This window comes from Scyliorhinus canicula, chromosome 6, assembly GCF_902713615.1.
Source record: "Scyliorhinus canicula chromosome 6, sScyCan1.1, whole genome shotgun sequence".
Lineage (NCBI taxonomy): Eukaryota > Metazoa > Chordata > Chondrichthyes > Carcharhiniformes > Scyliorhinidae > Scyliorhinus > Scyliorhinus canicula.
In genome coordinates this window covers 203,514,765-203,540,607 of record NC_052151.1, presented here as the reverse complement: position 1 = coordinate 203,540,607, position 25,843 = coordinate 203,514,765, and the positions used below count along the sequence as shown (strand labels likewise).

Here is a 25,843-nt window from a genome sequence, read left to right as displayed (position 1 = left end):
GTTTCCCCCCGCACTGTATATGTAAATCTCACCAATGAGTACTCTCTGTGCAGAGCCTGGGCTAACTGGACCCCATCTGGATTGTGGAGATCAGTGGGATTGACTGGATTTCTCTGGACAGTTGTGTGTGTTGCCTCTGTTGCGGAGAATTCATCATAACACTCGGGAAATAATCGAGCCCAGAGTTAGCTGCTGTGGTACTGATGGAAGAGGGACTGAAACCATGGGCACGATTCTCCGCTGCCCACGACGGGTCGGAGAATAGTGGGAGGGCCTTCCCGACATTTTTCCCGCCCTCCTGCTATTCTCCCCCCCCCCACGGCCGCCCCACGAACGGCGAGCAGCGATTCTCCCCAGGCCGATGGGCTGCGTTCCCAGGCCTTTACGGCCGTTTTCACGAACGCAATCATACCTGCTCTCACCATTCGTGAAAACGGCCGCAAAGTGCCGTCCCGGACAACCATGGCACCGATTGGCATGGCCGCACTACGGCTGTGCCAAGGGTGGCATGGGCCTGCGATCGATGGGCACCGATCGCGGACAGCGGGTCCGATACCGCGCACTATTTGTTCTTCCGCCGCCCCACAGGATCAGTCCGCGGGGCGGCTGAGGGGCATGACGGCCCACGCATGTGCGGGTTTGACCCGTCTGCAGGATGATGTCATCTGCGCATGCGCGGGTTGGAGCAGTCCAACCCGCGCATGCGCTGCTGACGTCATCGTGCGCGTCAGCCGCCGTGACGCTTGGCACGCGGACTTAGCGACGGTCGCTAAGCCCGCGATGCCGTTCTTCACGGGGCCGCGCTGCTCGGCCGCCCGGGGGGGAGAATCGGGTCCTGGGAGGGGGCGCGGAGTCTGCCGTGAAACACGGCCAGTTTCACGGCAGCCTTTACGACTCGCCGCATTTGCGGAGAATCGCGCCCCATGTTTAATGAGGCAAAATTATCCTTCTCATTTGAATGTTTTAACTGTTCTATTAATATTACTTTATTACAGAGCATGAAAATCTGAAACCATTGTCAGCACCATGGCTGAAGGTCCCAACAGGAGAGAAGATCAAACATCTTCAATAAGAATGACAATGGACACAGGTTGGTTCACAATATTTTAAAATATGTTTCAATCCTGAAAAAAGGTCCAATCTTGAGCAAGAACCTACAGCTCACACAGGAAGGACAGGAGCTGAGTAGAAAGGAAAGTGAGTGATTATGTATAGGGTCATCACAACTGCAGGTTGAGGGAGCTCCTTTGCACTGGAACTGTCTCATACCTGGTACTGGGAACAATAAGGTGGATAGAGACAATGGTCTGAATATTTTTTGATGGCGGCATTTACAGGAACGGCAGTGGAGAGAAGAGGAAGTCAGACGGGTCTTTTGATGAAGATGCTCACACCCCGTCCACTTTCCTACCTCAGATCCAAATCTATTAATTTTTGAGCTACCCTCACCTCAGAAAAATCCTTCAGCCAGTCTAAAATTTGAGGTTGGGTGGGAAACGACCCTTAATTGACCAATAAATGCCATGTAGGGGCATCAATTGAGGCAAGTGTGGCCAGAAATCCAGAGGAAATTAGATCCTTCAATTTCTAGTTCCTCTCCACCTGAGGACCCACTGGCAGGGGAGCCAGTGAAACTTAGGTCGATGGCAAAGAGCAGGGTGTTCCTCAACAGCAGTGTGACAGCAGGAACAAGCTCCGAGTGTGGGGTGGGGTGTGGGGGATGGTGAGAGTGAGTGGCAGGTGGTACACAGGAATCGGAGAATGATAGGGCTGGGAAATTCTATAGTCAGGGGAGTAATCAGACTCTTCTACAATCATAGGCAGGTCATGAATGGTAAGTTCCCTCCCTGGTGCCAAAGGGAAGAAAATTCTAGAGCTGATGCTTATGGAGCCAATATTTTAACATCAAACACTAGTGGAGGCATCAGCAATTTTTTTTCACTGGTTGCCTTTTCAATAGACATTTGCCTATTTATTTTACTGCAAGACAAAAATCCTTTATTCCTCAACCAAATTCTTTGCAAATTGCCAGTTATCCCTGGTAGAACCAAAGGTATTATCTCTAACTGTGGTGTAGTTACATCACTGGAACAGGTTTCTGTGGAGTACAATTACCTTTTTTGTTTAAAACTTATAGTATAGCATAATGATTAGCTTCTATCCCCATAATTGTTCTTATTTTTGGTCAATTAATTTTCTTCAGTGGTTTTCTTCATGTTAATGTGATCCAGCAAATGAAGGGTTAAAGATCTGAATGTTGCACGCCCCTGATCTTGACTATGTTACGACACCCTGGGCAAGTACACAGTCAACCCCAGTCCCATAGGCCCCGGAGTCCTAGCAGAAGTGAATTAGCCAATAATTTGTGTAATGTTTCTGAGATCTTGAGCCCTTGACTGTTCTAATGACTTCCAGGTACCTGATTTGTAAGAGAAACAAAATAACTCTATATTTATAACAATAACAGAATAAGGTATGCAATAATTATACCAGACTAAAGGCCAGCTAATCTACTCCCCTCTTTTACCGTCCCATCCTCTACCTAAACACACATACAACATACACACGCACAGTTGGGGGAGGGGCGGGGGGGGGGGGGGGGGGGGGGGGTGAGTACGAATGTGAAATGGAAGGGGGGTGCCCTTGGTTCGGATGTTGAAGTTGTTTTTTTCCATTGATGTCCTTTCAGGATGCAGAGTGATTGAGAACCATCAGTTGGATGGCTAATGAGTATCTTATCACTGGAACATTCAGTCCGAATCCCCAGACTGTGGAATTCCCTCTGGGGAGATACTTTCACTTTTATTAACCTGGGTCTTCACTCAGAAGATCTGCCACCAGTATGTTCTCTAGCTTTACTGAGGAAAAACAGAGGGCTGGATTCTCTGCCAGCGGTATTTTCTGTTGCACCAGCATCACATCCATACCCGTGGGTTTCCCAGCATCGTGGCCACAATGGGAAACGACAGAAATGGAGAATCCCGCTGCCTCTGGGGGTCGCCGCCCAGGAAAACACGAGATTTTAAACATGGTTCTTTAAAGAACTGGCCCTGACTGCAGCTATTGCTGGACTGAACATCCTTGCAATTCAATCTGATTGTAGAGAAAGAAATGTCTGTACTTTGAACCTTTAGACAGAGTCCATCAGGTAAGAGAGAGAAATCAGGACTGTTGCCCTCCAGCTTCTTGATAAAACCAAAACTAAACCAGATGAAGTCTCCTGTCCCTGGAAGAACAGTCCGGAATGGTCAGCACCAATCAGCATAGACTATCAGCGAAGCACCCGGCAAAGTAAACAGCTCATTGGCCATTCCCATCAAGGTGTGTCATCACCGATGCCAGCACATTCTGCTGGATTCCTTTTTTTTAAAAATCAAAAGTGAAGTCCATCTTAAATATGGAGGTCCCAATAATTGTCCAAGTACAAAAACTATCAAAGCCAAAACAAAAGAAAATAAAGCGAATAAACAAGGGGCAAACAGGGATTAACAGGTGAATCCTTACAACTGGTAAACATACTTTTGAGGTGGTGATAGATGGGCTGCTTGAAGAGGAAGATATGACACAGGTCTATGTGTTACTGCAAGGCTGGAGCAGGAGGGAAGGGCTCACATTCTTTGGATATTAGTGTTCATGGGGGAACGGAAGAGACAGCCATCATCAGATTTCTCCAATGATTTTATAAGAAAAATAAATTGGCAGAAGGAGGGTATCAACCGGGGAGTGAGAAATGAGCATATCTGAAATTGCAGAATAAAACATTTGGAGCTGAAATTGCCGGGTAAGAAGTTTCATGATTTTTGACCCTGTGATGATGAAGGCATGTGCTATATTTTGACGATGTGAAGGAGTATAGCTTGGAGGGGAAACCTGTAATCCTTCTGCCTCAAGCCTTCCATATTATTGATAAACCACCCCTCATTTAAATGACAACCATGATGTGGAGATGCCTGCGTGGGTCTGGGGTGAGCACAGTAAGAAGTGTTACAAGACCAGGTTAAAGTCCAACATGTTTGTTTCAAACACGAGCTTTCGGAGCATTGGTCCCTCTTCAGGTGAAGGAGCAGTGCTCCAAAAGCTCGTTTTTGAAATAAACATGTTGGACTTTAACCTGGTGTTGTAAGACTTCTTACTGTGCTCACCCCAGTCCAACGCCGGCATCTCCACATCATGTTTGTCATTGTGAGGGGTGGTTTATCAATAATATGGAAGGCTTGAGGGAATCCAATGCTGCTCCCTGCAGCTCTGGGTCGTTCTGAAGGAGGATGCAGAGGTTGTTGCAAGGCTTAGATTTCCAGAGGTATATGAGGAAACTGACTTATTATAACATTTGGAGGAGAGTAAAAACATGTATTTGTGGATTCCAGTATTGTAAATTATTCAAAAACACAAATATATTCCCGAAAGTTATATTAAGCTAGAATCTACATGTGTACACTTAAGGAGCAGTGAGGGCAAGAACATTTTCTTGGCTTGTTTTAAAAGTTGTTGAGATATAATTTCATGCAATCAAATTCTTGGTATCTGTATGTTAAGGTCTAATTAGTGAACATTTGGAGAAACAGGGGATGATCAGGAGAGGCTGGAATGATGAGCTTAAGTGAAATAGTAGTTGACAAATTTGGCCATTATTTAAGGAGCGACTACACATGTTGTTGGAATATGTGGTTGTACATGGTTCCGTATCGGAGAAATTATAGCTGCCTTGGTCGAAAGTCAATGATGTTTTAAATCTTCATTTGTGTTCACAGAGCCAAACTCCACAATCACTGAGTTATTGAAAAAGTATGAGGATTACGATCTGTTCCAATTGACTAAATTCTACCGGAACAGACTGGAACAGGCAATTGAAGAAGGGGTGGATGGAGCCAGCTCTTTGTTAACATACGAGAGGATTTTCAATGGGAATGAGCATTGGGTAAGTGAGAGGGACACAGAGTGACTGTAGATTATTTTTAGATCACAAAACTGACATAGCAACAAATGAATTGCGAAATGTAGAAACGAAATGCCTGTCTGAATTGCTTTCTAACCACCTGGCAGTCAGGGCTGCAATGAAATATAGAAAACTTTGACTAATCGTTGTATCGTGACCAATTGAAAGGCCTTTCCTTAAAGTGGTCTGTTAGCGAAGAATCTGTAAGTGTGTTCATGTGTCGCCCCCTTTTAATTCATGAGTGGTTAATTTTTTTTAAAAAGCAGACAAGCTTTGACTTTTAAACAAGAAAAAGGTTAGTTCATTTCAAGAATACTGCTGAAAGTTATGTGATATAATGAAGAAAGCAGGTACAAAGTTTAACATCAAATAAAGGAAAAAATGGGACTTGGAGAGGAGGGCTGCAATTTTCCAGTCCACCAAGAGAGAGGCAACTCGCCAATGGCAGCCAGTGGCGTCTTCCAGTCCCGCTGAAATCAGTGACGATTTGTATGGCTTGTCTGTCCTGCTGCTGGGGACCCACAAAGAGTATCGCCATTGTCAGGAGCAGAAGATTCTTCCCCTCACGTAAGGCACTTAAGGAGTATGTGGCATCAGTGTTTACTATAGCCACAATTTTATGTTGATCATGCGAGTGCAATGCCTGTCTCAGAAACACGTGAAATTGAGGTAAAAGATGTTGGGCGCACGTCCTGACATCATCGCGCACTCATGGAATATTTTGGTCATCAGGTACATGTGAGAGTCAAATGCTCGCCCGTCTAAAATCTAGCTGCCAATTTGTCCCATTTAAGGCACAAATTAAACACAACTTTACATGGCTTATCTGCTGCTACGTTTGGCAGCTGGGCCGATTGGCTTGGAAGCCTTTACATTTTAGCTGCAGCCTCGATCCAGGGCGGGATGAACATTCAGGATTGTAATAAAATTGTCAATATCTCTCTGTCTATTTGTATTCTCCTTACAACCTGCCTTCTCTCCCACCTTTGTATCATCCACAAACCTGGCCACAGTTCACTGCTCCTTCCTCTAAATCGTTATTACACATTGTGAAGAGCTGCACTCACAGCATTGACCCCTGTGCTTGCCACTGGTTACTTCTTCACAACCTGAGAAGGACCCCTTATTGCTACTCACTGCTTCCTATTAGTTAGCCAATAGTCTATCCATGCCAGAATATTACCTCCAAATCATGAGCTCCTGTCTTGCATAGTTGACTTTCACGTGGCACTTTATCAAATGCCTTTTGAAAATCCAAATATCTTCTATCTACTCTGGATGATGCCTCCTCAAAAACTTTGAGTAAATTTGTGGGACATGAAACCGTGCTGATTCTAGTTGATCATATTATGGGTTGGATTCTCCATAGCCCGATGCCAAAATCGGGATCGGCGATCGGGTGGAGAATGGATTTCGACACCGGAATTGGGGCAGGCACCGGTTTGACGCCGGTTTGCGATGCTCCACCCCACCAAACCGATTCGCAGGACACCCGCCATGCGCAGTCCCAAGGCCGTTTATGTGTCATCGGCCGGCCCACCCACGATGCTCCGCCTCTGATGGGCTGGGTTCCTGACTGCGTTGGGCCACGTGTGGTCCCACCAGTCTGGAACCCAGTGTGCCACAGGTCGGGGGGGCTTCTTCAAGGTCTGGGGGGACTGGTGAGGAGTAACGAGGTGGTGGGCTGTGTGGTCGGAGTCGTCGGGTTAGGGTTTGAGCACAGCCGGAGCCATGTTTCTCTGCATGACCGGTGCAGGCTATCAGCCCTTCGTATGCGTGGCCCGGGATCTGGCCATTCTCAATCCGTTTTCCGCAGGTGCTTTACGCGACGCTGGTGCTAGCCCCTCATCGGTACCGGAATCAGTGAAGGGTTCACACCGATTTTCCTGTTGTGAACCACCCACAAGTTTTCCGTTCGCACCGGCACTCAGCTGCTGAAACGGTGAATTCCGCCCTATGACTTTCCAAATGCATTGCTATTCTCTCCTTAATAATTGATTCTGATATTTTTCCAATAATTTAAGTTAAACCAACTGGCCTGCAGCTTCCTGTATTTTGCTTCCCTCCTTTTTTGAACAAGCATACCAAATTGGCACTTTTCTAATCCTTTGCACAGTTTCAGAATCCAAGGATTTTTGGAAAATAACTACCAATGTATCCACAGTCGCTGTAGCTACTTCCTTAAAAATCCTGAGGTGCAAACAGTCCGGTCCAGGGGAATCCATCAGCCTTTAACCCCATTAGTTTGCATAAAATAAATTCTCTGAAGTTGACCGTATATTTTTACTATTTTTGGGGGGCTTGTCACACCCTCTGTAGTAAAGACTGAAGCAAAATATCTATTTCTCTCTGCATTTTCTTGTTCCCCATAATTAATTCCCCAGTTTCGTTCTCCAATGGGCCAGTGCTTTCTTTTACTTCCCTCTTCCTTTTAATGTACTTTTAAAAAACCTCTTATTGTTGTTTTTTATGTTTCTCACCAGCTTGCCCTTATATTTTATTTTCTCCGTCCTAATTATATTTCTTTGTCCAACTTTGGTGTATTCTGAATCAATCCCACTCTTCTGACCTACCATTAACCTTTGCCAGTTTCTATGTTTCTGCTTTCAACTTAATACCCTCCTTAACTTCCTTGGTTATCCATGCTAGGTTCTCCCTCCCCTTAGTCTTTCCTCTCCATTTGGATGTAATTTTGCTCGGAGTCATGAATTTGGCCTCCACAGCCTTCTGCGGCAGTGTTCCACAGATTGACCAAACTCTGGCTGAAGAAATTCATCCTCATCTCAGTTTTAAAGGATTGTTTCTTCAGTCTGAGCCTGATTTAAAACTCTACCTCTTTCCCGTGGAGCTACTCCATATGACTAGTGATCGCAATTGCCTTACGCAGCTTAGAGACCCACCTGCCAAACGCTTTAGGCACTTGCTCCCAGATCTGACATTAGGTTTTTACAAAATTCTACCCATTTGGGCCATTTTTTGTTTGGGTAGTGTAGAATGCGACGGGCGAGAAACACACAGAGGATGCATGACAGGATACAAAGAAAGAAAATTGTTAATATACATTACGAAACTCTTACGCCCTGACGGGTTACACACCCCTACCTGCACCCAAGCCGAGGTTTTTGTACTGTGGAGTCTTCCCTGTTGAAGGAGAACTCCATCACCAAGTACCAGGGGAGTTGACACTCATTATGAGTTAATGGGAACTGGATGCCACACAGTCCCCTACTTCCCAGGGGGCCATAACACCTAACCCCACCCCCCTAACCCAAGTCCGAAAAAATGTCCATGTCAATGTCCTCTGGCCAATCTGCAGGACCCTTTGCCCACTTTGCCTGGTGTCAGCGTTCCGGCGTTGAAGGGGTTGGCTCAGGAGGCATATACTTAATCAGTGAGGTCTGCTTCCCTGTCGAGCATCGAGGCTATATCGACGGGGCTGGTGTTGGAGGAAGAGCAGGCGCGGGTATCAGGTTGGTGTTGATGGCCGCGGATCTGCATCTTCCTGCCGCTGGACGTCCATGTCGGAGACTGGGTCGGGATCCGAGAAAGCGGCATCGGGTATCTCGTCCTCCTGGCTGCTGGCGGTCAGACGGGATGCCGGTTGCGGTAGAGGTTATGGCTGGGAGAATCCGTGGAATCTGGCAATCAGTGGTAGGCTCGCAGCTCTTGGTGGCGAGATTCCCAACCCACTGCCGAATAAAATTCTAGCAATGTTTGGAGTAGCCCGATGCACAGGATCCACGTAGCTCCATCGCCAAAATTCCACATGTAGATGGCGTCCCCTGGAGTGAAACTGTGGAGTGTCCTCCGACGTCCCACATTGTCTTCGGACCACTCTATACCCTGCTGAACCTTCTTCCCGATCTCAAGGATGATCAAGCTTAACTGCGCCCGGAGGCATCGACCCATGAGTCGTTCAGCTGGTGCCACCCCTGTGGGCGCATGCGGTGTGGTCCTGTAACTAAGCAGAAAATGGGCCAATCTGGTTTCCCAGGTTCTGTTGGTCAGCTTCTTCATTCCCCTCTTAAATGTTTGGACCGCTTGTTCGTCCAGTCCAGTCCGTTTGAGGCCGGATGATAAGGGGCACATGGCGGTTCCCATTCACGCCATGAATATAGCAAATTCTGCACCAGTGAAAGCGTGTCCGTTATTGGAGACCAGTACTTACAGGATACCATCTGTGCTGAAGGTTTAGTGCAGGTGCTCCACAGTTGCCCATGTGATCGTTCTCTGCATCCTGTAGAGGTCGAGCCACTTCGAGTGTCCATTTACAATGATCAGGAACATCGACCCCTGAAAAGACCAGTAAAGTGTACGTGAAGACTCGATCATGGTCAGCGCGGCCATTACCAAGCATGCAATGGAACCGCTGGTGGTGCTTTCAGGTGATCCTGGCATGGCTTAGATCATTGGACCAGCTTCTCTATATCCATGTTGATGCCTGACCACCAGATGTAACTGCGGGGAAGCATCTTTATCCCCCAGTGTCCGTTATGGAGGCCCTGTAGTAAGGTGGCTCGTCCGTGTTCCGTGACGACCACCCTGGTCCCCCAAAGAAGGACACCATCCTCCATGCTGAGCTCTGGAAATTCGCAGGTGTTGGCCCTAAAATAATCAAGTAATGCCTTGTGTTGGGCTCCGTACAGCACCGTGTGGTTTCCCAGGACAACTGTGGTTCCATCTGGGTCAACCCTTTATTTGGGTTACCAGCAGCGAGACCATAAAGTGGAGGGCAGCCATCACCTCCTCCGCAGAGCAGGAGTGTCGGCAGCTTTATGGGGAAGGGGAGGTGGTTTAAGGCATCCATGTGCGAGATCTTCACACAGGAGTTGTTACAAGCTGTACTTATAGGCCCCCAGCAGCAGGGCCCAAGCTGGATCCTGGTGAAAAGGAGAATTGCTTGTTCTTCTTTGAACAGGCCCAATAACGGTTTATGGTCAGTGTAGACCATGAAAGTGTGTCCGTAAATTATTGATGGAACTTAGAAGTTGAAACCAGATTGGCCCATTTTCTGCCAATCCTTCCTTTTCGATTTGCACATAATTGTGCTCAGCTTCGGCGAGCATGGGAAATGCAATCGGTCATTCTGCCATGCGTTGGGCAAGGATCGTGCCCACCTCGTAATGGTACGCATCACATGTCAGCAGCAGTGGCTTGGCGGGGTCAAAGTTCATTTATAGTTTAGAGTGCAACAGCTGCCGTTTTACCGCATCGAATGCCTGCTGTTGTGACCGTGTCCAGTCCCACGGTTGACCCATCTTTAGCAAGAGGTGGAGTCATGGAGGGGACTAAGGAGGGTTGCCAGGTTCTGGCTGAATTTCTAGTAATAATTCACTATTCTGAGGAAAGAGCATAGTTCTGTCTGTCAGCTGGTGATGGAAATCCTGACTACTCCGCCCCACTTTTGGGCATTCATTTTTCACACTCTGTGTGCTCAGAAGCTGTGTAAAATATGCTTTCAGCCACAATCGGCCCTAGAAAGCGACTTCATGCTCACCAGCCAATTAACGAGCGGCTAGCGTGAAACGCACACAAGAAAGGTTTAGTGAGATATACTATAGGGCTAGCTTAGTTGGGCGTTTTGAATGGCATGAACCAGTTTGGGCCGAAGGGCCTGTCTCCATGTCGCAGGTTCGATGATTCTATGAAAAGGCTGAACTGCCGGAGGGGGCGGGAAGAGTGCGAGCATAAGGAAAAGGGAGGGTGCGGCCTTGCACTTCTCGTGTGCTTCTTCAGAGGACAGCCGCTCTGGAGCTGTCTCAGACTCACAAAAAATAAATTGCAATGGACAAAGACTGCAACAAGGGTTTGGGCAGCATACTCAAGCCGCAGCCGCAACCCCCAGGTACCTCTTTAATTTTATTTGAGCCCAGACAGTTCATCCCGCCCTACATCGGGGTTCAGTGATAATGTAATGGCCTCCTGGCCAATTGGTCTGCCCAAAAACCATAAAAATAGACGGTCACATAAAAGTGCATTCAAATTGCCTGTTTAATCGGCTAAATTGCCTGCTTGAGTTTTGGCATGCATGACTGACTGAAATGTTGCGCCACTGTACGAGGATGTTGATATTCGTGCCTGACATCTTCTCTTCTGATTTCATGTACTTCCGCATTTTCCAATCTGTGAAATTCTGGCCCTCGGCATGTGTTCCTCATTCGCACTGACAGCAGCTCGACAAACAAATGGAAGTTTCAATTATAGAGGGAACAGCAACTGATTTAGTTGGATTTCTATCAATGCTATGACTGTGAGATTGATCTGACCAATCAGTTAACAACTATTGTGTTGATTAGTTGATGGAAACCTCTCTGATAATTTGCTCGCTGCTTTTCTCGGTTCATTGCCACCTGATTCTGATTAGCGACTGTTTTATTTCTGAGGGCATCAGTCTAACAGCAGGAAGTAAATGTGAGAAACAAGTGGATCATATTTAAATCAGCAATCGATTATTATGATGGACACTGAAAGAAAGGGAAAACTGATACCAGTACAATGACTGCAGATCCTCAGTAATTCCTCGCTCTCCGAGCACTTTCTTTTTTTATACAAATTTAGAGTACCAAATTCTTTTTTTTTCCAATTAAGGGGCAATTTAGCACAGCCAATCCATCTACCCTGCACATCTTTGGGTTGTGGGGCGAAACCCACACAAACACAGGGATAATGTGCAAACTCCAGACGGACAGTGACCCAGAGCTGGGATCGATCCTAGAACGTTTCTGATTTGTTTTAATGTCATCAGATTTATTTACCATTCATGATTGAATCATGATAGTTGCAAAATATTCACCCCATGTTCACCGTGGCTCAGGGCCCGATGCAATGACTAGTTTAGTCACTGAGCAGATTGTTTCCTCCTCGTTCTTCGTGTTTATCTTTCACTCGGCTCCATAATGTTTTCATTACAGCAAGTCACTGAGCTTGTGGAGAGAGGACACCGGGCAGACAGTTCCAAACTTCTCCTGTATCTGGTAATGGAGAAAGGATCTCAAGCCCGAAGGGTGATGTGGGAATCCTTTGTGAAAATGCGCAAGGCGGTCCCAAAGTTGGACACAATACTGAAAGAAATACAGGAGCGTGGTACGGTAAAATACACCAAATTCAGTTTCAGATTCAAACACTGCACATTTTACTGTAATTTTACGAAGATCTGATTTTCTCAAATCTGAATTGATTTAAACAGGTTCTACTCCATTTGTTTATATGAACATGAACAGAGATGCATCTGAAATACCCACTCACCTGAAAGGTAAATGATGAATCAGCAATTTCTTCTTTTTTTTAATATAAATTTAGAGGACCCAATTATTTTCTTTTCAATTAAGGGGCAATTTAGTGTGGCCAATCCATCTAACCTGCACATCTTTGGGTTGTGGAGGTAAAACCCACGCAGACACGGGGAGAATGTGCAAACTCCACATGGACAGTGACCCAGGGTCGGGATTCGAACCTGGGTCCTCAGTGCCGTGAGGCAGCAGTGCTAACTTCTGTGCCACCGTGCTGCCCCGAATCAGCAATTTCAAACTATTTATTCCACTTGTGGGAAAATTGGATTCTCCACTGGTGGGATTCTCCGTTGTGCCGGCAGCGTATCCATGGGTTTCCCAGTATCGTGAGGTGGTGTGAGGAAATCCCATTGGCAGGTGGCTGGAACGGAGAATCTGCTACCAGCGAGGGCATGCCGCCAAGGGAAAGGTGGCTGGCGGATGCTGAATCCCGCCCTCATTGGCTTTAGCAGCTTGTTTAAAGATTGTCAGATCTTTAGTATCTGAGCAAATAGGGTTGAATGTGGTTTGAATTGGTCATCAATCCTCAACACATTTGCATTAAGTTACAATTCATACTGTTTTTGATGTTTTATGTAAATATGCAGATTGCTATGATTTGTGAAGTGTGTAACAATACGCAGCATTGCGAAACCCTGTACATATCTGACAGGATCCTGATACACTCTGAAACCTGGACACACCTGGCAGGATCCTGATACACTGTGAAACCCTGTACATATCTGACAGGATCCTGATACACTCTGAAACCTGGACACACCTGGCAGGATCCTGATACCCTGTACATATCTGACAGGATCCTGATACACTCTGAAACCTGGACACACCTGGCAGGATCCTGATACCCTGTACATATCTGACAGGATCCTGATACACTCTGAAACCTGGACACACCTGGCAGGACTCCGATACACTGTGAAACCCTGTACATATCTGAAAGGATCCTGATACACTCTGAAACCTGGACACACCTGGCAGGAATCTGATACAATCTGAAACCCTGGACACACCTGGCAGGACTCCGATACACTGTGAAACCCTGTACATATCTGACAGGATCCTGATGCACTCTGAAACCTGGACACACCTGGCAGGAATCTGATACACTCTGGAACCTGGACACACCTGGCAGGACTCCGATACACTGTGAAACCCTGTACACACCTGGCAGGAATCTGATACACTGTGAAACCCTGTACACACCTGGCAGGAATCTGATACACTGTGAAACCCTGTACATATCTGACAGGATCCTGATACACTGTGAAACCCTGTACACACCTGGCAGGATCCAGCTACACTGTGAAAACCTGTACACACCTGGCAGGAATCTGATATACTGTGAAACCCTGTACAAACCTGGCAGGATCCAGATACGCTGTGAAACCCTGTACATATCTGACAGGATCCTGATACACTCTGAAACCTGGACACACCTGGCAGAAATCTGATACACTCTGAAACCTGGACACACATGGCAGGATCCTGATACACTGTGAAACCCTGTACACACCTGGCAGGATCCTGATAAACTGTGAAACCTTGTACACACCTGGAAGGATCCAGCTACACTGTGACACCCGTACACACCTGGCAGGATCCTGATAAACTGTGAAACCTTGTACCCACCTGGCAGGATCCTGATACACTGTGACACCCGTACACACCTGGCAGGATCCTGATACACTGTGAAACCCCGTACACACCTGGCAGGATCCTGATACACTGTGAAACCCTGGACACACCTGGCAGGATCCTGATACATTGAGACCCTGTACACACCTGGCAGGATCCTGATAGACTGTGAAACCTGGTACACACCTGGCAGGATCCTGATACACTGTGAAACCCTGTACACACCTGGCAGGGTCCTGCTACACTGTGAAACCCTGTACACACCTGGCAGGAATCTGATATACTGTGAAACCCCAACACACCTGGCAGGATCCTGATACACTGTGAAACCCTGTACACACCTGGCAGGGTCCTGATACACTATGAAACCCCGTACACACCTGGCAGGATCCTGATACACTGTGGAACCCTGTACACACCTGGCAGGATCCTGATACACTGTGAAACCCTGTACACACCTGGCAGGTTCCTGATACACTGTGAAACCCTGTACACACCTGGCAGGATCCTGATACACTGTGAAACCCTGTACACACCTGGCAGGATCCTGATACACTGTGAAACCCTGTACACACCTGGCAAGATCCTAATACACTGTGAAATCCTGTACACACCTGGCAGGATACTGATACACGCTGAAACCGGGACATACCTGACTGGATCCCGATACACTGAAACCCCGTACACACCTGGCAGGATCCTGATACACTGAAACCCCGTACACACCTGGCAGGATCCTTGTTATACCGTTAAAACCTCAGATATGTTCGACCAGTTTACTTAAACCTTTACCCAGGTGACTTTATTGATGAGAAGAACAAAGGACAAAATAGGTTCACAGTTTAATGTAATTTTATTCAGAATTCTATTACTCAAGAGAATCTGACTCAGACTCAGAGCTGAGCTTTGGGTTTTACCCACACTGAGTAAAGGAGGCTGGCAGGCTTTGATCACTCAATGTTGATCTCTGGGTTTGAACCCCAGGGCCCTTTCTTGTTGCGATGGTTGTGCCTGGGGAACTCCCAGGTTTTCGCTCCAGGTCTGTTTGATGCTGCTTTCTTAAATTGAGAAGCTTGGATTGAGTCATATGTATACGGCCACCACAGGCCATTGTCCTAGCCAGACCCCTGTTTATCAATGGTGGTTCAATCAAGACCCACTGTCCGCTGAAACTCTCTTTGTCTTACCAGCCATCAGTTCATTGAGGAGTCTGACGGCTTCTTTTTTCTGTTCTTCGTCCTGCTGCAAAGTTGATCACCTGTCCCTGGAAGTTTGTTACATATTCAGAGACTTGAAGTGGGTAATCAAAGTCCATATCGCAATAACTGGCTCATGCTTTGACTTGAGTACTTTTGCAGCCAGTTTGGATTCCAGCCAGGGTTTCATGGGCCAGTTTCTGTTCCTGGCCTCAATCTATCTTTGATGTGGAGCTGCCGGCATTAGACTGGGGTGAGCACATTAAGAAGTCTTAGAACATAGAACATAGAACATAGAACAGTACAGCACAGAACAGGCCCTTCGGCCCTCAATGTTGTGCCGAGCCATGATCACCCTACCCAAACCCACGTATCCACCCTATACCCGTAACCCAACAACCCCCCCCTTAACCTTACTTTTTTTTATTAGGACACTACGGGCAATTTAGCATGGCCAATCCACCTCACCCGCACATCTTTGGACTGTGGGAGGAAACCGGAGCACCCGGAGGAAACCCACGCACACGGGGGGAGGACATGCAGACTCCACACAGACAGTGACCCAGCCGGGAATCGAACCTGGGACGCTGGAGCTGTGAAGCATTTATGCTAACCACCATGCTACCCTGCTGCCCCCAAACACCAGGTTAAACCCTAGTTTAAAACCAGGTTAAAGTCCAACAGGTTTGTTTCAAATCACTTGCTTTCGGAGCACAGCTCCTTCCTCAGGTGAATGAAGAGGTAGGTTCCAGAAACATATATCTAGACAAAGGCAAAGATTACCCCTCTCTGGATCTGTAAAGACTTAATTACCTGCAAATGCTCGCATTCGAAGCAGTGTCTTGCATCTTTGACTTTGTCTATAACAGGTTAATGAGATACTCCTGTTTATCAATGGTGGTTCAATCAAGACCTATTGTCCGCTGAAACTCCGTTTGTCTTACCAGCCATCAGCTGATTAAGGAGTCTGATGGCTTCTTGTGACTGTTCTTCATCCTGCTGCAAAGTTGATCACCTGTGCCTGGAAGTTTGTTACATATTCAGAGACTTGGAGTGGGTAATCAAAGTCCATATTGCAAGAACATGTTTATGCTTTGACTTGAATGCTTTTGCAGTCAGTATCGATTCCAGCAAGCATTTCATGAGGCAGTTTCTGTTCCTGGCCTCTGTGTATCTTCTCAGCCTGTTTTCAGGACCACATCTTGATACACTGTGAAATCCTGTACACACCTAGCAAGATCCTGATACACTGTGGAATCCTGTGCACACCTGGCAGGACCACGATACACTGTGAAACCCTGTTCATAGTGTATCAGGATCCTGCCAGACGTGTACTGAGCTTTACAGTGTATCAGGATCCTGCCAGGCGTGTACTGAGCTTCACAGTGTATTAGGATCCTGCCAGGCGTGTACTGAGCTTTACAGTGTACCAGAATCCTGCCAGGTGTGGACAGGGTTTCACAGTGTTGTACGACTCAAAGTATAACCGTTTAATTCATTATTTTTTGAGCAAAGGTCATGATTATTGGAAAAAAATGGTCATTTCCTAAACATTTATTATAGGAAGCTCAAAGCAAAATGAAACGACAGAGTATATTTATTGGTGGATCAGTAAGAATGCAGTGTAAATGTTTTCTTCCCTGAAGGACAATTTTGTGAAGTGGCCTGGAGTTCCAATAACATGATTAGCACTGAAATGTTAAGTCAGTTTTAAAAACAAAGTAGAAAAGAATGCTTTATGAATGATGCAAAGCTAGAAACAATGGATGTTCAAAGATTTTTGACGATCCAGGTACATATATTACTGAAATATCATGAACAGAAAATAATAGAGGAAATATGGCTAGAAGCTCAATGTGATGCTGAAAGGAAGATATGTTCGTTCACAATCGATCCCTCCCCCAGATTGCCCAATACCCCAGAGAAACTCTCAATCTGATAGCATAATAGGCAAAGTCCTGCCCAGGTACAATCTGTCCTTATCTGTGTACACAATTTCCAGAAAACCTACCCAAAGTCAGATGTAGGAACAGTGAACCTCCTGAGAACACATTCACCATCTGGTCATATACAATGTCCAGTTTTCAAACTCGGCAGAAGATTAATATTATTGCTGTTTCACAGTTTGATACACTAAAAGCAGTTTTTAAACTATTTTCCAAAGTGACCCAATATTATCATTTGACACCAGTATAAAATAGCAGCAATAAAGCAGTACAGTAACGTTCAGAACATAATTAAGGTATTTTTATATATATCAACAGAGAATACATCAATTAAATATGAAAATATGCCTTTTAAAATTACTAGCAAGTCTTTTACAATTTTATGTACTCACCAGTTCATTTCTGGATCTAAACTGCTACAGCTCATGTACCTTAGCCAGGGAGCAGTGGACACTACTTATGCTTACATTTGCATTCAGCATTACTGATTTATAGAAATATCATTCTGAGGTTCTATAATGGCCACCTTGACACAGAAACATAGAAAATAGGTGTAGGAGGAGGCCATTTGGCCTTTTGAGCCAGCTCCACCATTCAAGGTGATCAGGGCTGATCATCCAACTCAATAGCTTTGATCAATCCTTTAATTCCCCTTTGCCCGAAGTGCTAGATCTAACTGCTTCTTGTAAATGTACAATATTATGGGCTATGTGAGAATTAATTCCACAGACTCACCATACTCTCTGTGAAGAAATTTGTCCTAATTTATTTCCTAAAAGGTCTATTCTGTATCCTGAGACTGTGACCTCTGGTTCTGGACACCCACACCATCGGGAATATCCTGCATCTACCCTGCTTTGTCCTGTTAGAATTTCAGAGGTTTCAATGAGATGTTCCAACATTCTTGCTGAATGCCAGCAAATACAATCCTAACTGACTCAATCTCTCCTCATACATCCACCCTGCCATCCAAGGAATCAGTCTGGTAAACCTTTGTTGGATTCCCTCTCGAGCAACAACATCCTTCCTCAGATAAGGAGATCCAAACTGCACACAATATTCCAGGTGTGGCCTCACCAAAGCCCTGTATAATTGTAGCAAGACATCCCTGCTCCTGTACTTGAATACTCTTGCTCTGAAGGCCAACATTCCATTTGTCTTCTTTACCGCCTGCTACATCTGCATGTTCACCATGACAGGTGTACGAGGACACCATGCCATTTAAAGCAGGCCAATCACAAATTCTGCTACCTGGGGATCCAAGTTGCTCATAAGAACATAAGAACATAAGAACTAGGAGCAGGAGTAGGCCACCTGGCCCCTCGAGCCTGCTCCGCCATTCAATTAGATCACGGCTGATCTTTTGTGGACTCAGCTCCACTTTCCGGCCCGAACACCATAACCCTTAATCCCTTTATTCTTCAAAAAACTATCGATCTTTACCTTAAAAACATGTAATGAAGGAGCCTCAACTGCTTCACTGGGCAAGGAATTCCATAGATTCACAACCCTTTGGGTGAAGAAGTTCCTCCTAAACTCAGTCCCAAATCTACTTCCCCTTATTTTGAGGCTATGTCCCCTAGTTCTGCTGTCACCCGCCAGTGGAAACAACCTGCCCGCATCTATCCTATCTATTCCCTTCATAATTTTAAATGTTTCTATAAGATCCCCCCTCATCCTTCTAAATTCCAATGAGTACAGTCCCAGTCTACTCAACCTCTCCTCATAATCCAACCCCTTCAGCTCTGGGATTAACCTAGTGAATCTCCTCTGCACACCCTCCAGCGCCAGTACGTCCTTTCTCAAGTAAGGAGACAAAAACTGAACACAATACTCCAGGTGTGGCCTCACTAACACCTTATACAATTGCAACATAACCTCCCTAGTCTTAAACTCCATCCCTCTAGCAATGAAGGACAAAATTCCATTCGCCTTCTTAATCACCTGTTGCACCTGTAAACTGTTGCACGTTTTACTATGGGCGTAAAACGCGTTTATTGGAGTGTATTAACACGCCTCCGAGTTCGACGTGTGCTTAACACTGCTAGGCTCTGTTCTATGTAATTATTTAAGCTCTGGAGTCGCCAGCTGCCGTATAGGCAACGTCACAAGTATTCCAAGGTCAAATTCAAAGTAATAAAGACGATACACCGATTAGTCAAGTTCAAACGATCAATATTTATTATACAGTTAATAATAAATACTCATGCACACACACTAAGAGACCAAGCTACAACTAAACATAAGCAAACAGAATACTTATCTAACAGGAACAGGCAAGGTCAGAGAACGAGGCCTTCGTCCTGGTTTTGTCTGCAGCCTTCAGCAAGCGTTCTGGCACTTGGGAGTCTAGCGGGCTTGGATCGCGTAGCGAGCGTTGAACTTACGGTTTCGGCGGCTGGTGCTCAACGGCTGGAGTCAGGATACCAGGTGTCAGTCGGGGCCGGAGCACAGGTTTAACAGACCGGACAACACGAGGTCCCTATCTTTTATAGGGGTTCCGTTGTCCTTCCCTCTTCTCGGGCGGGCTCTACCTATTGGATCAATTTCTTATCGATACTGGATTAATTCCCCAATGCGAGGGGGTCTCCGTGATGGAGGGGGCGTTTCTTATGTCCTTTTGTTCGGAGGTTTCTGGTGCCTCGATGTCTGGGTCTTGATTGGAATGTGTCCATTCAGAACCAAATGTATCTATTGTGTGGGTGTTCAAGTCTGATGGCCTCATTAGCATGCAAAGCGTTTTGCCATTTGCACCTAGCTAAGGTCTCTTCACCTGAGCCCAAACTGGTTTCTGCTGCTGCAGAATGCAAACTGCTCTTTGCAGACTGCTGTTCTGGCTGAACTGTCTGTTTCTCAGCAGCCTTCCATTTTAGTTTGGCTCAGTGTCCATTTTGCGTGGCCAGCATGGCTACATTCCCTCCTTGTGATCCTCACAATCATACTATTGTGAAGGATCACCTATGTACTTTGCCTCCTTGTGTTCTGACCTCTTGCCAGTTCCTGTTCTACTCTGTTCTGAACTATGGGAAGAAGAGAAAAAAAAATTTAACTAACATTTCTACTTGGCCCTATGTCAAAGGGACATGCATTACTACAATTGGGAACCTCTACCTATCACTATTAACCTTAACCTTAACTTAAACATTTAATCACTCTAAAATCTTAACCATTCACACCACAACATCACACTTCCCAACTCGGCAGTCGAGTATGGAACAATATAATACATGGCTGAATTTTATTTACAGAGTGTTGTAATCAGTGAGGGGTTGAGGGGTTTGGTGGAATCCGAAGATGGGGGATTGCACTCTATAGATGGGTGAGGTGCTGGAACGAGAGGCTCTCCTCTTCCACTTCCTCAACCTGAGGGTCTGCACTAGGATGGTGAGGATCGCAATCACCAACAGTGATTCGATTATGTAGGACATGGAGTACCACGTCATGAATTTAGTACACCAGGTCTGAACCTCGCTGATCAGAGCTGAGCACTGGGGGTTTGCTGTACTAACATTTACGGTGGGGGTTGTGGGGGAAACGTGTCTTGTTTCCACACATATACATATGACATTAAATAGTAATAAGTGGGCTTCCATCATTTTGCTGTTCTTCTTCTTTCTCTTCCTTCTTCCTCCGGTATTGACAATCCTGGCTTCGACCTCTGTCTCGTCCTTTGAAACCTTTGGGATCAAGCACAGTATCTGTCAATACACAGTTTAAGATCTTTACTTGTTAGTGCATCTGTCTTTCAAAACCCAATTGACCCTTTAAAATGACTGGCTAAGTCACACCCTGTGACCCCCCTCATTTTTTTTTTTCAAAAAGCGAATTTAAAGACCAGCATGCACCTAACAATCCTTCCTTCTGCGAGCCGTCTCGCAGGCTTTGCTGATTTACCATCCGAATGTTCCCGGATGTAAATAGCATGTGGGATGGTGGCCGAAGGGCTACCTAACGTAAAATGAAAACAAAATTTGGAAAGAAACGTCCGAATGAGTTGCGTATGGGCCGCTACGGGTATGAGTTGGATGGGATCCCCGGGTAGGGCGTGCTGTGCCATACCCGAGCTTGGCTGACCAAGGGTTGGTTCTCAGACAGGGCGGGTCCTCAGTGCCGTTTGTCCACTGCCTGAGTAACCTGGAGAAAACGGGTACGAATGTGTTTACCATGACTTGCAGCCTCTATTTCGCCGAATAGAGGGGCACCTAAAAACCAAGGGAGCCAAGATGCTCCAACTGAGGACATCACTGAAGTTCTCAGAGATATCTGCAGATAAACTATTTGGCGTGTGGCCTTACAACTTTGGAAAAGATCTCCAATCAAACCGAAGTTCTCAAAAGTTTCGGCAGACAAGCTAACGTGTGTGAGGTGGTCACAATCTTTTCAGCTGAAAAGAAGATGTCCATCCTCCAGCTGAAACATTTACATTCCTGAGACAAACAAACATAAAACGAAGACAAACATACGTGCAGGTTCCATCAGTGGTGGCGTGGGGCTGTGAAAAGCTGTTTAAATTTAAACACTGAACATTTAACAAACACATACAAACAAACATGCAACGAATATCGTACAGGTTCCATCAGAACAAAGGATACTGTAAATTACATTTGGCTGGGGGTGTAACTAGCATATGGAGCCAGTGCAGTGTGACCGAAGAAGAGGGGAAGGAGAGAAACAAAAATGAACTGGCATTGCTGAGGTATCCCTGCCATGAGAAGTGGTGGGTAAGCACTCATAGTTTGCATGGGGTAGCTGGGACCTTGTAACTGCTGTGGGTGGTGTTCTCTTTCATATCTGGGGGCGGGTCTAGCTGGTGCTGGGTGTCTCCTGCAATCTCGGGAGAAGTGTCCTGGCTGCCTACAGTTGTAACATGACCCCTGAGGCACATAAGGCGGAGCAGGCACTCTGGTGCATTGTTCCCTTGTGTACTGTTCCCTGAGAGGGGGGTCTGGGCTGTTGGTTTCATTGCTGCTTCGGGGGGCATTGGTGGGCTGATTCTGTTGCTGTTTCGGGGGGGCTTGACATTCTCGAGCGTAATGTCCTAATTGTCCACAGTTAAAACATTCCTTTGACTTGATCTGCTGTGGGCTGTTCCTTCCCTCATTTACACATGCGGGGTTTTGATGTGTTTTAACTGGATTCATGTCTGCATCTGCCTGCTCTTCGGGATTTATAAATGCTGTTTTATTGTGGACGGATTGCTGCCAAATGCGGGACAATCTTTTCAAGACCCATTTTTCATTATGGGCCTCCTCTGAGGGGTCATAATTGCTGCAGACATTCTGTCCTGCCTCTGTCGCGTGTGAGATTATTGTGCGCGTCCACTTAATCATGTTTTCACGGGTTAAATGCGCTCTATTTAACTCTCCAAAAACTGCGCTGAAATGAATCCACAGCCTTCCTGCGAATGCTGTGGGGTGTTCGGATCTTTTCTGCCTGCACTTATTCAAGCCTTCTACGGGGTCACCTCTATTGTACCCGATGGCATCTAAAATGGCAGTGTGCATCTCCTCTAGGCTGCCTCCTGCCACGTTTTGTGGGTCGGGGAGGGCTGCCACTACACTCTGGTCTAAGCTCAACACGGTGAGCTTAACCTGCTCTCTCTCATCCAGGCCGTACATGGTAGCCTGCTGTTTTACTTTCGCGAAGAACTGGTGGGGGTCTGCGGTGGGGAGGAACGGAGTGATCTTTTCACAAGCGTCCCTTAGCTGGGTTACTGTTAACGGGGTGGTGTAAGTTATGTCTGGGGCGCCTTCGGATTCGGCTTTCCTCTGTGTGGTTACGGGATTCATGGGTGCGGTTATGATCTGAGCTGTGGGGGGTTGGGGTGCCTGTCGTTTCTGCTGAGCTGCGGGCGCACATGTTCCCTGAACATAACGCTGCGCTGTCTCGCTTAATTCCTGCCAATCTGGGGCGTTTTCCCCATCTAACTGAGCTCCAAAGGTGCTTTGGAAGCCATTCTGCACCGAAAGCAGAGATTGCAGTTCCGCAATCTGTTTTCTGCATTTCGCGTGGTCAACTGTGCTTTGTCTTTGTTCGGTCGTTGCAGCGTGGAGTGCTCTCAAAGCTGCTTTGAGATCGGAGCATTGCCTCTGCAATGCCTCCACCTGCTTTTCCGATTCCTGTCTTATCAGAACGGCACGTTGCACGTCCTGATAGGCTTTCTCATACTGGGTCTGGGAACTGTTCAGATGAGCTAGACAAGACTGGTGAGCCCTCTTGGCATCATCCACCTCTCTATCCTTCTCTGCCAACTTCCCTTTAAGATCCAGGTTTTCTTTCTCGATGTCCCTGACATCGACCTTACTCATTCGGTTCCTTTCCTCTAAATCTGCCCGGAGCGTCCTGATGACCTCCTCTGCGCCTCGCAACTGTGCCAAGCAGGACACAATCGCCATCGGCTTGCGTGCTTTACTTAAACTCTTTTTGTGTATTTGAGAGAGGTTCTCCCACCAAGTATGACCTATACTTCCGGGACCTGTCTCCTCATTTGCACAAAACTCTTTCCAAAGGGGCCATCCCTTTCCCTGCAGATATTTGCGGAGTTCCAGCTCCCACGTGGGACACTGGCCTACTCTGCTACTGCTGCTGGTCGCTGCGACCACAAACCTTTCTGGGTCCATCAGACGTTCCATTGCCTGCATGGCCATTTCCTCTGACTCTCTTTTTATAATTTGGAACAGGGGGTTGCTGGGGTGGTGTTTCGTAAAAAGGGTACGGCTTACGCTATTTTCCGATCACAAAACTACCGAAAGTTTGTCGCAACAAAAAGCTTTCAGTTTTACCTTACAGCCCTGTTAGTACGCATGCACTAAAACACACTTCCGAATTTCGCTTATTATTTTGAACACCTTGAATACTTGTGATCTCTTTCTTTCTCTGCAATTTGGAGTTCTAATTCAAATTTCAGGGTCCTGAACACTGTGGTGTTTCCACTTACAACAGGGTCCCGGCGGATGTCGCCACTAAATGTTGCACGTTTTACTATGGGCGTAAAACGCGTTTATTGGAGTGTATTAACACGCCTCCGAGTTCGACGTGTGCTTAACACTGCTAGGCTCTGTTCTATGTAATTATTTAAGCTCTGGAGTCGCCAGCTGCCGTATAGGCAACGTCACAAGTATTCCAAGGTCAAATTCAAAGTAATAAAGACGATACACCGATTAGTCAAGTTCAAACGATCAATATTTATTATACAGTTAATAATAAATACTCATGCACACACACTAAGAGACCAAGCTACAACTAAACATAAGCAAACAGAATACTTATCTAACAGGAACAGGCAAGGTCAGAGAACGAGGCCTTCGTCCTGGTTTTGTCTGCAGCCTTCAGCAAGCGTTCTGGCACTTGGGAGTCTAGCGGGCTTGGATCGCGTAGCGAGCGTTGAACTTACGGTTTCGGCGGCTGGTGCTCAACGGCTGGAGTCAGGATACCAGGTGTCAGTCGGGGCCGGAGCACAGGTTTAACAGACCGGACAACACGAGGTCCCTATCTTTTATAGGGGTTCCGTTGTCCTTCCCTCTTCTCGGGCGGGCTCTACCTATTGGATCAATTTCTTATCGATACTGGATTAATTCCCCAATGCGAGGGGGTCTCCGTGATGGAGGGGGCGTTTCTTATGTCCTTTTGTTCGGAGGTTTCTGGTGCCTCGATGTCTGGGTCTTGATTGGAATGTGTCCATTCAGAACCAAATGTATCTATTGTGTGGGTGTTCAAGTCTGATGGCCTCATTAGCATGCAAAGCGTTTTGCCATTTGCACCTAGCTAAGGTCTCTTCACCTGAGCCCAAACTGGTTTCTGCTGCTGCAGAATGCAAACTGCTCTTTGCAGACTGCTGTTCTGGCTGAACTGTCTGTTTCTCAGCAGCCTTCCATTTTAGTTTGGCTCAGTGTCCATTTTGCGTGGCCAGCATGGCTACAAAACCAACTTTTTGTGACTCATGCACTGGCACGCCCAGGTCTCTCTGCACAGCGGCATGCTTTAATATTTTATAATTTAAATAATAATCCCTTTTGCTGTTATTCCCACCAAAATGGATAACCTCACATTTATCAACATTGTATTCCATCTGCCAGACCCTAGCCCATTCACTTAACCTATCCAAATCCCTCGGCAGACTTCCAGTATCCTCTGCACTTTTCGCTTTACCACTCATCTTAGTGTCATCTGCAAATTTGGACACATTGCCCTTGGTCCCCAACTCCAAATCATCTATGTAAATTGTGAACAATTGTGGGCCCAACACGGATCCCTGAGGGACACCACTAGCTACTGATTGCCAACCAGAGAGATACCCATTAATCCCAACTCTTTGCTTTCTATTAATTAACCAATCCTCTATCCATGCTACTACTTTACCCTTAATGCCATGCATCTTTATCTTATGCAGCAACCTTTTGTGTGGCACCTTGTCAAAGGCTTTCTGGAAATCCAGATATACCACATCCATCGGCTCCCCATTATCTACTGCACTGGTAATGTCCTCAAAAAATTCCACTAAATTAGTTAGGCATCACCTGCCCTTTACGAAGCCATGCTGCGTCTGCCCAATGGGACAATTTCTATCCAGATGCCTCGCAATTTATTCCTTGATGATAGATTCCAGCATCTTCCTTACTACCGATGTTAAGCTCACTGGCCTATAATTTCCTGCTTTCTGCCTACCTCTTTTTTTAAACAGTGGCGTCACGTTTGCTAATTTCCAATCCACCGGGACCACCCCAGAGTCTAGTGAATTTCGGTAAATTATCACTAGTGCATCTGCAATTTCCCTAGCCATCTCTTTTAGCACTCTGGGATGCATTCCATCAGGGCCTGGAGACTTGTCTACCTTTAGCCCCA

At 46.3% G+C, this 25,843-nt stretch overlaps 1 pseudogene; it reads left to right on the top strand.

Moving 5' to 3' along the window:
- The window catches only part of LOC119967988, a 44,085-nt pseudogene that overhangs the window by 8,259 nt on the left and 9,983 nt on the right, over positions 1-25,843 (top strand).